We start from the raw sequence: 14,782 nt of genomic DNA on the forward strand, positions 1-14,782 counted from the left end.
CAGGCCCTTAGCCCCACAGGGCTCGAGCAGTCCCTATCAGCAGCAGCGGTCTCTTATCTACCTCCTTGCTGCACTCAGGGTGCCCATCCGTCTGGGAGGAAGCTGGCAGGGAGGCTGGAGCAGAATGAAAGTGTTAGAATCACATGTATAAACAGTGAGGTCAGAGAAAGAGACAAATACAATGCCATTTTCCGGCCAGTCATCCTCTGGTGCATAAAAATGGGCTTTGGGGCCCCCCACGGGCCCTCCCTGTTCGGCTCCCTCGCCCTTGGCTGCTGGCCCTGCCGAGGTGCTCAGTCAGCTCCCTGGTCTGCTGTCGGCTCCGTGGCTCCTGGCTCCAGGCCCAGACCGACACCAGCTCAGTCGCTCTGCCTCTCCCGAGCGGGGAGAGAGCTCACGGGGAGAGAAGCAGAGAAGCATCCTGCCAGCGCTGGGCCCGCCTCTCCTCTCTGGGCGCTTCCTGAGCCTCCCAGGGATGAGGACGGCAGGCAAAGACGTCACCTTTCTCGGATATGGCCTCCTCCTGCAATCCTCAGGTAAGGAGGGGCTGGAGGGAAAAGCAGTGTCCTGGGATGCCTCAGACTGAAGGGCAGGAGGGAGGCTGCAGAACACGGGGGAGAGAGAACTCAGCCATCCGAAGAGTGTCAGAGAGGCTCTGGGGAAGGGCCTCGCGGAGCTGTATGCCATTTGCTGCCAGTGTATGACAACCGCAGCTGCCGTTGGAACACGGTGCTTTTTTTTTTTTTCCTTTTTGGGCCACGGCTGGCCATGCTCAGGGGTCTGCACTCAGGAATTACTCCTGGTAGTGCTCGGGGCTACCAAGGGATGCTAGGGATGGATCTCGGATCGGCTGAATGCGAGGCAAATGCCCTACCCACTGTACTATGTCTCTGGCACCAGATGCTATATATATATATATATATATATATATATATTTATTTATTTATAGGGATCAGCAGTGCTCAGCAGTGCTCAGCCCCACCGAGCAGCCAGAGATACGATGCTCTGGCCCTGGCAAAGCAGCACACAGTGGCCACCAGGCCTGCACCCCGAGGTTGGGGAGGATAGAAAGGATAGAACTCGGGGCCTGGTATATGCTTGGCTTGTGTTCTGCCTCTTGAGTCAGATCCCCAGCAGGGAGCTGCAGACAGAGGAAAGCATAGGGTGGAAGTGTTGCTGGCTGGGGTGGGTGGTCGGGGGAGCTCGGTAAAGTCCTTGCATTTCTTCAGGTATGCCAGATGACCTTCATGCCTCTGTCAATATTCCCCGTGCCGTGCTGTCCGTGTAAATCTTCCCGTTTACAGAAGCCTCTCAGGGCCCCGCTGGGTTTAATGCTCTCTCGTCAACATCTGAAGTTCACAGAAAATTTTTTTGTTTGTTTGATTTTTGGGGTAGAGTTGGTGGGGGGAGGCTACTCCAGACTCAAAGCCTGGGGTGGGGGCTGCTCTTCCCAGTGCTCAGGGGACTGTTCACGGCTGGGCATGGACCCAGACCTCCAGCAGCAAAGCCTGCTTTAGTCTTTTGAGCCTCTCGCCGGCCCTGGAATTCTTAATCATTTTGGAACAAAGAATCTACATTTTAATCCTATTTTGGGCTCTGCACGTCATGTAGTACCAAGGGCCATCCCTGGATTTCCTGGCAGTGCTTTTTTGGGTTATATTTTCCTTCCCATTAAAACAACTTTCTGGTCACAGAAGGGCCATTACGATGTGGATCTGGGCCCAGAGCTACACTCGGGTTCAGCCCAGATGGAGGATTTGAGCTCCAGGTTTCAGGAAAAAGGTTCCTGGATGAAGGGGGTGACAGTTAAGAAACACAGCTTGGCACCCTCAGCCAGGTATCAGCCCCCCTACCCACACATGTCTTTGGTGGGACGTGTCTCTCTATCAAACATATGCGTTTGCTTATTTCTTTGTTTTAGTTTGGTTTTGGGGGTCACACCCAGAGGTACTCAGGGGTTACTCCTGACTCTGCACCCAGGAATTACTCCTGGCAGTGCTGGGGGGACCAGATGGGATGCGGGGGATCGAATAGCACTCTAGCTACCATCTTCTGCTCTGGCCCCTGCCGGCAGCACGTGATGCAAACGTCCTACCTGCTCATCTTCGGGAGTCCCATTCGGTTTTGCTCTTTCGCCCCAAATTCCATGGCTGTTCACTGAGTCAATTGGGAGACAGTGTTGTGCTAAAGGCGTTCCCCAGCTACAGCGGGTGATATTGACATCAGTGGGGAAATTGTAGGCTGGGAGGCTTGTTAGGTAATGCTATTGTGTCTGGGTTAGGTTTCTGGGCTATGACCATCTGCAGGATTTCTAGTTATCTCAGAGAAAAACCTTTGTCCTGGGGGATATTTTGCTAAAGGTGAGGTTTCATGGTGGTCTGCAACCTACTTTTAGGTAGTTCCAGGACAAAATATATGTTTATATATTTTAATTAATGTATTTACATAAAATAGATCAGAGTTAAGCATGGTTGAATACCATGTTCTTTTTATCAGTATGTTACACAGCCTAACACCATGCAAAATTAAAGTTTTCCCTTGAAATGACTTCTGATGGCATGCTGTTTTTTCATGACATATCATTATTAAAAGTGGTTCCAAGGACTGGAACGATAGTACAGCATGTAAGGCACTAACCCAGGTTCGATCTCAGGCATCCCATTAGCTCCCCCATGTACCACCAGAAGTGACTCCTGAGCGCAGAGTCAGGAGTAAGCCCTAAGTATCATTTTGTCTCAAAAAAAATTTTTTTTAAATGGCTACAAATAAATAGATCAGATATGTAAGAGAAAAGTGTGTGTTATAAATGTTTCCCATTGAAAATCATATATCCCGAATATAATATACTATACACTGTCACTGTCCTCCCATTGTTCATCGATTTGCTCGAGCGGGCCCAGTAATGTCTCCATTTTTTTGAGACTTGTTGTTACTGTGTTTGGCATATTGAATATGTCATGGGTAGCTTGCCAGGCTCTGCCGTGTGGGTGAGATACTCTTGGTAGCTTGCCGGGCTCTCTGAGAGGGTCGGAGGAATCGAACCCGGCTCGGCCAGGCTGGCTGCTTGCAAAGCAAACGCCCTACCGCTGTGCTATCGCTCCAGTCCATAATATACTATAAAATATACTATATAATATACTATAAAATAGAATAAATTTTAAATATCTAGTGATATACAAGAGATTATAATATTGATTAAAAACATAGCCTACAGGGGGCTGGAGCGATAGCACAGCAGGTAGGGTGTTTGCCTTGCATGCGGCCGACCCGGGTTCAATCCCTGACTTCCCATATGGTCCCCCGAGCATCGCCAGGAGTAATTCCTGAGTGCAGAGCCAAGAGTGACCCCTGAGCATTTCTGGGTGTGACCCAAAAAGCCCATCCCCCCCAAAAAAAAATAAAAATAAAAACATAGGCTACATAGGGCCCAAGTACAGTGGGCAGTAGAGTGGGTTAGGTGCTTGCCTTGCATGTGGCTGACCCGGGTTTGAACCCTAGCACCTTGTATGGTCCTCCTGGTACCTACCAGGCTCCCCTGGAGCCCGCTAGGAGCGATCCCTGAGTGCAGAGCCAGGAGTAGGTCCTGGGCACCACCAGGTGTGGCCCAAAACCAAACCAAAAAAATCTGAATCCCAGTCCTTTCTGTTTCTGGGGGTGGAGGCATCATTAAAACGCAGCTGCAGACACTTAACATTTCCTTTGAGGTGCTCCTCCCCTCCCCTCCTGCTCAGTTATTCCCCGGCCCCCAGGAGACCAGCTGAATGTGAAATGAGTCCTGCAGGGAATTTGCTCCCCAAACCTCATGGGAAGGCGGGGTTCACACTTTCTCAGGGCTCTTGTGGGTGCCCTCTAAGTGCCCCAGGTCCCCTCCCCCACCCCACCCCCACCCCCAGTTTTGCTGTTTTGTTTTCCTTGTCCGGCTCTCAGGGACTCCCAAATGCTGCCTCCTTGGAGCATCAGATTCCCTTCAGCACACCAGCCACACGTTCCCTCCAAACACCAGCTGAGTTCTTTATACGCACAGAATCAGGGAAAGGACGCGGCTGTGCTGAATCCCTGTGATTTCTGCCTCAAACATCCCTTGTCAGTCACAGCAGCCCAACATTTGTCAGGAAACAAAGGCAGCCAGGACTCGCTGCCACATCAAACCCGAGCTCAAGGCACTTACTGCTATTGCTCAGAAACCAAGAGATAGGAGTTCCCGGCTTTGATGTTTGCAAATTGGAGTGACCCCTTTCTTTCAGTCAAGTCTTTATTGCTTTCCCTTTGTTTGGATGAAGGGGAAACGGGCTGCTTTTAATAAGAAACCCAAGGAAAGCCACAGGGGAGAGGTGGTGCCTGGTGGTTTCTAAGCGATGCCAGTCCTGGGTAGGACAGTAGCTTTCTCTTTCGGGATGGTTGGTTTGGAGATGCTGCAGGGCTGGGTGACAACGTGGTGCGGGGGGTGAGCCTGGGACTGCTGGCTGCAAAGGGTGGCTCCAGCCCTTTGTGCCGGCTGCCTGGCCCAGGAGAAACAGCTTTGAGTAAGACTCAGACCTACATTCGCTGTGGCAGTGCTGGGCAGCCAATGCCCACTATCCCTCTCCCCTAGGCTCTCCTCCATCCCTTCCATGCTCAACTCTAAAACTCTAAGCCTATGAGCCTTGACCCCATGAGTCGAGCCTCATCCAACCTCTCCAGCCAGGATGCTGGGAGCCTCAGAAATGCACATCATTTCTTGTTGTGTGTGTGTGTGTGTGTGTGTGTGTGTGTGTGTGTGTGAGAGAGAGAGAGAGAGAGAGAGAGAGAGTATTGGGGAGGGGTCCTCCATCTGTGGCCCTCTGGGTTCCCGAGCAGCCTGGAATGAGCCTCTAACTCCTTGGACCAGCCTCCAAGTCTCCGTGTTCCCTCTCCCAGCTTGTCAGCCCTGCTACTCCTTTGCACACAGCACTGCCAACTGCCTGTTCCACACAGGACAGGGGTCAGGCCCTGGTTATAAAAAGGATGGAGCTCACTGGCCTAGACCATTCAGAGCCACCTACACAGGCTGTGCTTGAAAGGATTTCTCTCACCTCCCCATCCGTCTGTCCTCACTTTCCTACCAGACCCTCCTTTTCTTTTAATTTTTTCTTTCAGGGGCTGGGTGCACAACCGGCGGTGCTCAGGGCTTACTCTTGGCTCTGCACTTGGGAATCACTCCTGGTGGTGCTCAAGCACCCGTATGGAATGCTGGGGATCGAACCAGTCTTTGCTGCCTGCAAGCACCCTGCCCACTATACTATCTCTCCGGCACCCCTCTCCCACCCCTCTTCCACTGGCTGCTGTTTTCCTGCTCATCCTAGACACTGCTTCCACCAGGCTCCACCACCCTTCCCTTCCTGCCCTCTTCCTCCTGGAAGACAGAGCAGCTCCTCATGCCCCCCTCAGCCTCTGCCTCACTGGCATGCCCTGTCTTGACCTGGTGGAACTGCCCAGGCTCCGGGGGAGGAGTCTGATCGCTGGGGAGTGTGCGGCACAAATGGGTGAAGAAGTGAGGGAGGGATGGTGTTGGAGGTTGCCGTTCCCGCTGTGCACTGTGGTGTCAGTTCTGCATCACTGCAACCCGCAGCCCCTGCCTGGATCCCAGTGTGCAACAGATGAACTGTAGAAGCCAAGAATTGGCGCTTCGAAAACTTTACATTGATTTAACAGCGGACTACTTTCATATCTGCTCAATCTAACAACCAAAATTTTGGGCTTGCCATGTGATTGTTTTATACAATGATATATATATATGGGGTTCAGGGGCATACCAACCCCCCCCCCCAGCCCAGGCAGTTGGCAAGGGACCATCTGCTGCTGAGCACCAGGCCTCTTGCATACAGAGTCTATGCTCCAGCCCTTTGAGCTCTCTCCTTGGGCCATGTACATCTTTTTATTGATGTATAAGTGTATGGTATTTTATGCAAAATATTGGCCTGTGATGGATCAGAGAACTGAAAAACTGGCCCTTTAACCGAAATAATTTGAGAAGCACAGTTCAATAATACCCTTCCTGAAGTGAGAACAGAAATTAGAGTAAATATGGCTTTATGTGTAGAGTGTGAAGAGTGTGTGTGTGTGTGTGTGTGTGTGTGTGTGTGTGTGTGTGTGATGTCTGTGTTGGTGGGTGTGAAATGTGGTGGGGGTGAACAGGAAGCAGAAGAATGACAAGTTAGACCTGGGTTGAATTTGCACTGGCCAGGAATGTTTTTTCCATCTGATGCTGCCCAAATCCTTGCTCAGAATCAAATGATCTGGACCCAGCTCCTAGACCAGACTTCAGAACTCTGGATGCAACAGGGAGAATAAGTGGCTGCTGTTAAGATCACTCTGTTCACTTAACTGCCCCAGACATCACCTTGTCATCAAAATGTATCCTCCTCACCCATGCTGGAGATGTGATTTTTAAATGCGTTTCCTCACTGTCCCCCAATCTGGCTTCCATTAGAGAACTATTTCCCAAATTGGCCTTTCTGCCCTCTCCCAGTGAAGAATGCAAGCCGTTTCCGTGCAAGCCCCCTGGACCAGCCACATGTATGCAGAAGGAAGTGGCAATTTCCAGGCTAGCGGGTGGTAAAGAGCTCATTTCTGCCACTGTTCTTTGAAAATCTGAGCCAAGTGTCTTCCTTCCTTCCTTCCTTCCTTCCTTCCTTCCTTCCTTCCTTCCTTCCTTCCTCCCTCCTTCCCTCCCTCCCTCCCTCTTCCTTCTTTCCTCTCATTCTCTCTCTCTTTCTCTCTTTTTTCCCCTTTTTGGTTTTTGAGCCCCAACTTGCATTGCTCAAGAGTCACTCCTGACTCTGTACTCAGAAATTATTCCTGGCGGTGCTGGGGTCCATATGGAATGCCAGGGTTCAAATCCAGGTCAATCATGTGCAAGGCAAGCATCCTACCCACTGTATTATCACTCTAGCCCTTTTTCTTTTCTTTCCTTCTTTCTTTCTTCTTCCCTGTCTTTCTTTTTGTTTCTTTCTTTCTCCTTCCTTCCTTCCTTCCTTCCTTCTTTCCTTCCTTTCTCTCTCTTTCTCTCTCCTTCCTTCCTTCTTTCCTTCCTTCTCTCTCTATTTCTCCCTCCCTCCTTTCTTTTTTTCTTTCTTTCCTATGTTCCCCAAGTGGTCTCTCACTCTGCCATCCTGAGGCAAATGTAAAATTGATGCTCAGGAATTTCACATTAAATCACCTTCCAAGTGCTGAGCAAGTGAAAAAAGTGAAGGCTGGGGAGGTCAGAGGCTCTGTGATAGGACCACAGCAACAAAATCTGTGTTTGTGGAGGGGTCAGATGAGTCGCTGGTGGACCCCTCTCAGCAAATTATCATTCTTCACCCTTGTTAAGAAAAAGGTCAAAATCCAGCAGGGGACACATGCATGCAGGCCCATAGCTGGTCTCCCCAGAACGTTTTCTTCATGGTGGTCTCCAGAATCACACACACACACACACACACACACACACACACACACACACGCACACACACTGGCTGAGGTATTTAAAGGCAGAGAGAAACATGTGAGCGGAAAAGTTCATGGCCCAGAGTGTAATTTCAGAAACTGTGAACCAAGTTCTAAGTCAGGCAGGAAGGTGAATGTACCCTGATGACAAGTTTGGAAGCAGGAGCCTCGTTTTACCTGGAGAAATGCCTCCGCACTCCCCTGCTGAATTCAGTTTTAGTTGATCTGCTCAACAGGATAAGAGAAATGGGGCCCAATTGCAGGTTTAACCAGTGCTCCTTCCTCGGCTACTTGCCCTAGTTTTCTCTCTTTGGAAATCAGACCAAGAAGTCTGCTTCATGCCAGGCACTGGGGGAGACTGAGCCCCCTGTGACCACGGGTGCCAACCATGCCAACCCAGACAAGGTGACCTCCTACACAATGAGGAAAGTCATTGCCTGAGGCCTGGGTGATAGTTTCTCAAAGCCGGCCAGTGACATCCACTGTACACTCCTCACTCACTGATTAGTTGTAACAGATTCACGGAGGCCTCCCATCAGTTCTCTGTGCCAGGCCAAAAGGCATGTGAGCCTCAGCCACGGCCCCAAGATGCCAAGGATGTAGCTCATTTGCCTCCGTATCCCAGGTCTAATGAGGTCTGGCCAGTGGCAGGTACTTCAGAACATGGTCTTATAAACACACGGTTTGGAATCGACCCCGAGGGGAGAGTTTTTGTTGTGCCTTTTGCTTGACTCAGCAACTCAGCTTTGGAAAATTTAATTTCAAGGACATATTTTCAGGGCATGTGTAACAATTTAATGATAGAACTGTCCTCTCTTGGCCTTGTTTACTGTGGCCTCATTTGATTTGGTTGAAAACATGATGTGGCTTTTGATAGGGATTTGGTCTTGGTGACTATTTATTTGGGCTGGAGCAATAGCACAGCAGGTAGGGCGTTTGCCTTGCACGCAGCCAACATGGCCGACCCGAGTTCGATTCCTCCACCCCTCTCGGAGAGCCCGGCAAGCTACCGAGAGTATTCGATATGCCAGACACAGTAACATCAAAGTCTCCAATGGAGACGTTACTGGGCCCGCTCGAGCAAATCGATGATCAACGGGAGGGCCTTTACTTTACTCTAGCAAATCGACTATTTATTTGGAAAGCAAGTCACTATCAAAGATCTAGTTGGACCCAAGGTAAGGGCAGTCTAGTGATCTTCTTGCAGTTTTAGACTCAGTGTATTAAAAACTTTGCAGGGATGTTGGAGGTTTTTCCCTCTCTTTTAAATTTTCTAATTCTAGGGGCCAGAGAGATAGTATATTGGGTAAATCGCTTGCCTTGCTCACAGTCAACCCAGCTTCAATCCCCGGCATCTCAAGGAAGTTCCCTGAATACTTCCAGGAGTAACCTTGAGCGCAGAGCCAGGAATAATCTCTGAGTATTGCCAGGTGTGCCCCCTGCACAAAAAAAAAAAAAAAAAAAAAAAAATCTAATGTTCTTCCAGTCAGGTAAAGCATGCCAACAGTGAGAGGAGGAAACAAGCCTTAACAAACCTTAGATCAATGTACCTCCTGCAGAGATAAAATGGTCACCTGGAAGAGCCACAGTGGAAAGAAGCTCCTCCGTGTACATCAGAAGGTCAGCAGGTCTGCAGCGGGCTTAACTCCTCATGTGTGGATGGACACTGTCAGGGCAGCACACTCGGACAACCCCACAGCAGCAGATGGCAATTATCCCATCTCTCAAGAGAAGCCGTCCGAAACGGGGGATAGTCACCTCACACGTTTGCAGGATGTTTTTTGTTAGATCACTTAGAGGGCACTGAGGAATTTTAAACAGGAGGCACTAGGCTAAATAAGTTTGGGAACTTCTGATCTTAGAGAGACAGAAGAGGTGGGGAAGGGAATGAGAGAGAGTGACAAGAGAGGGAGCCAGTGAGGAAGCAAGAAAGAGAATAAGACACGGAGAAAGATACACAGACAGAGACAGAAAAACAGGGAGAGAACAAGACAGACACATGCACGCGCGCGCGTGCGCGCGCACACACACACACACACACACACACACACACACACACACACACACACACACAAAGTCTGGAGTTTGTATGATAGGCTGGAAACCAAGGCAAGATTTTTATGTCACAGTCTTGAGGGAATTTTCATTCTTCAGGAAACTTCAGTTTTGGCTCTTAAGGTTCTCAACTGATTGTCTAAGGACGCCAGTTCTTTGGGTGTTGTTTGTTTGGGAGCCACACTGGCAAGTGCTCAGGGCTTACTCCTTGCTGGCTCTTAGGAATCACTCTGAGTGGAGCTCAGGGTACCACATGGGTGCTGGGGATCAAACTCTGGTAGGTCGCACGCAAGGCAAACACTTTACCCTCTGTACTATAGCTCCAGCCCTAGGACGCCAATTCTTAAGGGCACTCTCCTTTACTTCGAATAAAGTAAATTACTCTTTCAATATGTGATCAGGGCTCCAAACACCCCTGTCACACCTAGACTAGTCTTTAACTAAACTGCCAGGCTTCATAGTAGAACTGAGTCAAATCTTAACCACCATTCTCATGATCTGAGTTGGAAAAAAAATCAGATACGAAAGAATCAACTTAGTTTTTTATTTGCGTAGGTTTATTTATTTGATTTTGGTGCCAGAAATTGAACCTGGGTCAGTTGCGGGCAAGGCAAACACCCTACCTCTCTGGTCATAGTCCCATTTTTAAAGACAAAACTGATACCACATATGTTGGAGTAAAAAGCATGTGTGTTAACAGTGATAACTGAGAAACTCAGACCACGTCCCTTCTCTCTGGAGCAGGGGGTACAGTGTCACCCAGCAGGTCAACCTGTACCCGCGGGGCAAGTGCATCGGCAGCCTTATGGTATCTTCAGGCTTCCTGACACCCCAAAATTGCTGCTGTGCCTCTGGCTGGACCCCAACAACTTGGGATCTAGTTTCCAGAGAAATTAAATGGCCAAAAGTTAGGCATGTGGGAGCCACGCCCACAAACCACCTCCGGCTCAGCTATACAAGCTCATTTCTCAGACTTGCTTCAGAGAGCCACAAATAAATCTTGAAAGAGATCAAAAGCAGGCCATTTAAGCTCATTGACAGTCATGAATCAGATTTACAATGAATCTCTGAGGAGAGCAGCATTCCGCAGAGACGTCTCCCTTGTGCCAGGCTGATTTTACAAGGGCACCTCAGAGGGGGCAGGCGCCTGCCCCAAATGACCCCCCGCTGCCACAAACCTCCAGAACCCAATTGTCGCCATGGTCACGGCCGACCGTCACAGGCTCAGCCCGAGACCCCCCCCACATTAGAATGATTCTGCTGAAAAACCCAGGTATGCAGGACCAGTGACAGAAAACTCCAGGTTTCATGGAGTTGGGATGGGCAACCTTCCACCATCTCCCAGCGCTTCCTGTTTCCTGGCAGTCACACCCAAGAACTGCCTCTGGGCGCCGTTTAAGTGCGTTAACAGCCATGATTTAGAAACTCACAAATGAATCTCGGAAGAGAGCAGCATGCCACAGATTTTCCTCCAGTCCCCAAATGTTTAAAAATTTTAGAATTCCAGGAGTGCTTGGCCACTTTTGCAGCCATGTGATACTTTATACTATTCATGGCAAGAATCAGGGACGCTGTCTCATTTGCCAAGGTGTCGAAAATCAGATGGGCTGGTCACGAAATGAGATTTAGAGACCACCGCTGGACTAGAGCCGTTACCGACCGGATTCCACAAGACGTCAAAAGACCGCGTGGCCACACCCACCTACCAGATGGTCAGACTTCTTCGTCAAGATCATGAACGACCGGTTTGAGGCTCTTCGTGTTCCTAGAACGAACAGACGCCATTGGGCTACGCTAGCACGCGACAGGGACAAATGGAGACGTTACTGGTGCCCGCTCGAGCAACTTGACGATTAACGGGAAGTCAGGTGATCAAGTGATTCATGGCAAGCAATACAAAATAAATTATTTAGCATCTCCCTAAAGGGGCAGCTGGGGTGGTAGAAAAATTCTAAGTAGTGGTGGTGGGAAGGTGCCATGGTGGTGGGATTGATGTTGAAATATTGAATGTAAACAACTATTGTGACAGCTTTATGAAAAATTAAAGAATTTTTTAAAAATTAAAAAATAAGTAAGGTGGAGCTCATACCTGCTTCAATCACCTTAATCAGTGGCTGAATAAATAGCAATACTACATAAAAAAAAAATCTTGGTGCCAAAGACATAGTCCAGTGGGTAGGGAACTAGCCTCGCACATGGCCAAACCCAATTTGATCCCTGGCACCACATATGGTTCTCCGAGCCCCACCAGGAGTGATCCCTGAATGTAGAGCTGGGAGTAAGTTCTGGGCACAGAAAGTAAGTTCTGGTATGACCCAAAACAAATAAAAATATCTTGCACAAGTTCTTGAAGTCCTCCTTCACACAGGTTGGGGTCGGCTTATTGCAAGAAGGAGCTGGCTCTAATGAGTGGTAAAGAACAAAGTGAAATGAAATTTGGGTCTTTATCAGGCGTGTTTGGGAGCTGGGGAAGCGAACTCAGTCCAGGGGGGGGGGGACTGTCTGTATGCAGAAGTGGGCCAAGTGATAGCACAGCAGGTAAGGCGTTTGCCTTGCACACAGCCAACCTGGGTTCAATTCCCGGCATCCCATATGGTCCCCCAAGCACCACCAGGAGTAATTCCTGAGTGCAGAGCCAGGAGTAACTCCTGAGCATTTCTGGGTGTGACGCAAAAAGCACCGTAGCACTGTAGCACTGTCCTCCCATTGTTCATCAGTTTGCTCGAGCAGGCACCAGTAACGTCTCCATTGTGAGACTTGTTGTTACTGTGTTTGGCATATCAAATATGCCACGGGGAGCTTTCCAGGCTTTGCTGTGTGGGCGAGATACTCTCAGTAGCTTGCCAAGCTCTCCGAGAGGGACGGAGGAATCAAACCTGGGTCGGCCACGTGCAAGGCAAATGCCCTACCCGCTGTGCTATCGCTCCAGCCAAACAATAAAGCAATACAATAAAGAATATAAAATAATAATTATTTTTTTAAAAACCATTAAAATTAGGAACCTCAGGGACTGGAGAGATAATATACATCGGGTAAAGCACTTGCTTTGAATGCATCCAACCTATATTTGATCTCTGACATCCCATAGGGTCCCTTGAGCATTGCAGGGAGAGCAAATTTCCTGAGAGCAAAGCCAGGTGTGACCCAAAAACTTAACAACAGCAACGAAAAATTAGGAGCCTTATTTTCACTTAAAAATCAGTTTTATTTTTAGAAACGCATCCTTCTTCTGTTTATTTAAACTTGTTTCCTGCAAGCTTTTATTTCTCAGATTGAAGATTACTTTTCAAAGAGTGGTATGCTTGTCATAAATTGCAAGCACGCCCAAAGGCGGCACGAAGCAAGCCCAACTGAGGCTGTTTCCAGCCCGGATGTGATGATTGCTCAGGATGTTTCCTTTTTTTATTTTCCTTTTTTTTGGGGGGGAGAGGAGGGCACACCCGGCAATCCTCAAAGGTTCCTACTGGCTCTGCACCCAGGAATTACTTCTGGCAGTGCTCGGGAGACTATCTGGGATGCTGGAGATCAAGTGGGCTGGCCACGTGCAAGGCAAATACCCTACCCGTTGTACTATGGCTTCGGCCCCTTGTTTCTTCTTAATCAACCAAACAGAGCTTCCTTGAATGGAAATATAGCGACATTTAAAAGGAGGAGTATAAGATGCAAAACCATAATTCTTTACATTAGAAAATAAATAAATGACACTATTGAGAGCGTAATAAAAAGTTGCAAAATCATTCCAGGCAAGATTTTCCCTTGGCACACAGAAGAAACACAGTGACGAAAACTTTTCATTATCAACAAATTCAACATCCCCACCACACTGACAGCTTAATCAATTTGCTTTTGGCCAAATTGCTCCTGACCAATTTGTCTGCTCTGATGTGTAACAGTAAAACATTGGAAATCACCTAAACATCCAACAAGAAGGTTAATAAAAAAAAAGTTGAATAAATCACAGTCTGTCAATACAATGAATGTCACACATTTATTTAAAGCAATGAAAATGCACATTTACTTTGAAAGGAGTAAATGAATTCTTCTAAACGTCTGAGGGTTACAGGTACAAACAGGCTCAGTTTAGAATTTGACCAATAAAGTCACATACTTTTTGTCCTCTTAAAAAAAAATCCGCATTGGGGTGCATACCCATTCTGAGGTTTCTCACATCTTAGTTGAGATGCTTAATTTCTTTCTTTCGCCTTTATCCTTAGTTCTCTCCCGGCTAAAGAAGCCCATGTTCTCTCTTGTCTTCTCTCTTTCCTGCTATATTCCCTAGGTTAAAATATTCACTTCATTAACACTGGGGGGGGCTGAGTGATAGTACAGAAGATAAGGCACTTGGTCTGCACATGACTGATGTGGGTCAGAGCCCTGGCATCAGGTATGGTTTTTTTGTTTGCTTTGTTTTGTTTTTGTTTTGCTATTTGGGTCACACCCGGCGATGCACAGAGGTTACTACTGGCTTATGCACTCAGAAATTACCCCTGGCGGTGCTTGGGGGACCATATGGGATCCTGAGAATCAAACCCGGGTCGGCCGTGTGCAAGGCAAACGCCCTACCTGCTATGCTATCGCTCCAGCCCTCAAGTATGGGTTTTTGATTCCTGGCACCCACTCTCCATGCCAGGAGTGATCCCTGAGCACAGAGCAAGAAGAACGCACTGAGTAAGCAGTAAGCAGTGACCTCTGAGTACTGCTGGGAGTGGCCCCCAAACAAACAAAAATAATCAGTTCTTTTAATAGGATTCTGTGGTTTGAACACACCACATTAGGTTTATGTAATCCCCAGGGGATGGATTCTTGGACAGTGTCCAGCCGGGCTCCTAGAAACGCAGCTGCTATGAGCACTCGTGCATGGGGCTTTGGCTGTGCACACATGTTCATACAGAAAGTGCCTGTGAGTACATTTTTAGGAAAGTGTCAAACTGCTTTGCATTCCTATCAGTGGTAAGAGAGGGTTTTAATTCAACTTTAGATTTGGGTGAGGGGTGGGGCTCATGCAAGTTCTCAGGGTTGACTCCTGGCTCTGTGCTCAGGGATCACTCCTGGTGGTGCTCCTGGGAACATAAGCGGTGTTGGGGGTTCAAACTGGGGTAAGTTGCAAGCTAGGCAAGCATCTTGTCCCCTGCCCTATCTCTCCCACCCCTGGCTTCAGTTTCAAACCCAGACAGACGCTAATAGGAGGAAGCCCTTTACATAAACATTTTCATGAGAACTGGCTGGACGTCGGGGACCTAGAGATTGAGGGAACCAGAAGTGTTCTGGAAGGACACCAGGAGAA

At 48.5% G+C, this 14,782-nt stretch overlaps 1 non-coding gene across 1 annotated transcript; it reads left to right on the top strand.

Moving 5' to 3' along the window:
* The first annotated feature begins 2,465 nt into the window (after positions 1-2,465).
* Positions 2,466-2,603, top strand: LOC130044574 (small nucleolar RNA SNORA15). The gene has a single exon (XR_008795429.1). It is a non-coding gene; the product is annotated as a small nucleolar RNA SNORA15 (small nucleolar RNA).
* Positions 2,604-14,782: the final 12,179 nt, after the last annotated feature.

Source organism: Sorex fumeus, unplaced genomic scaffold (assembly GCF_029834395.1).
Source record: "Sorex fumeus unplaced genomic scaffold, SorFum_2.1 ptg000122l, whole genome shotgun sequence".
In the NCBI taxonomy this organism is placed as follows: domain Eukaryota; kingdom Metazoa; phylum Chordata; class Mammalia; order Eulipotyphla; family Soricidae; genus Sorex; species Sorex fumeus.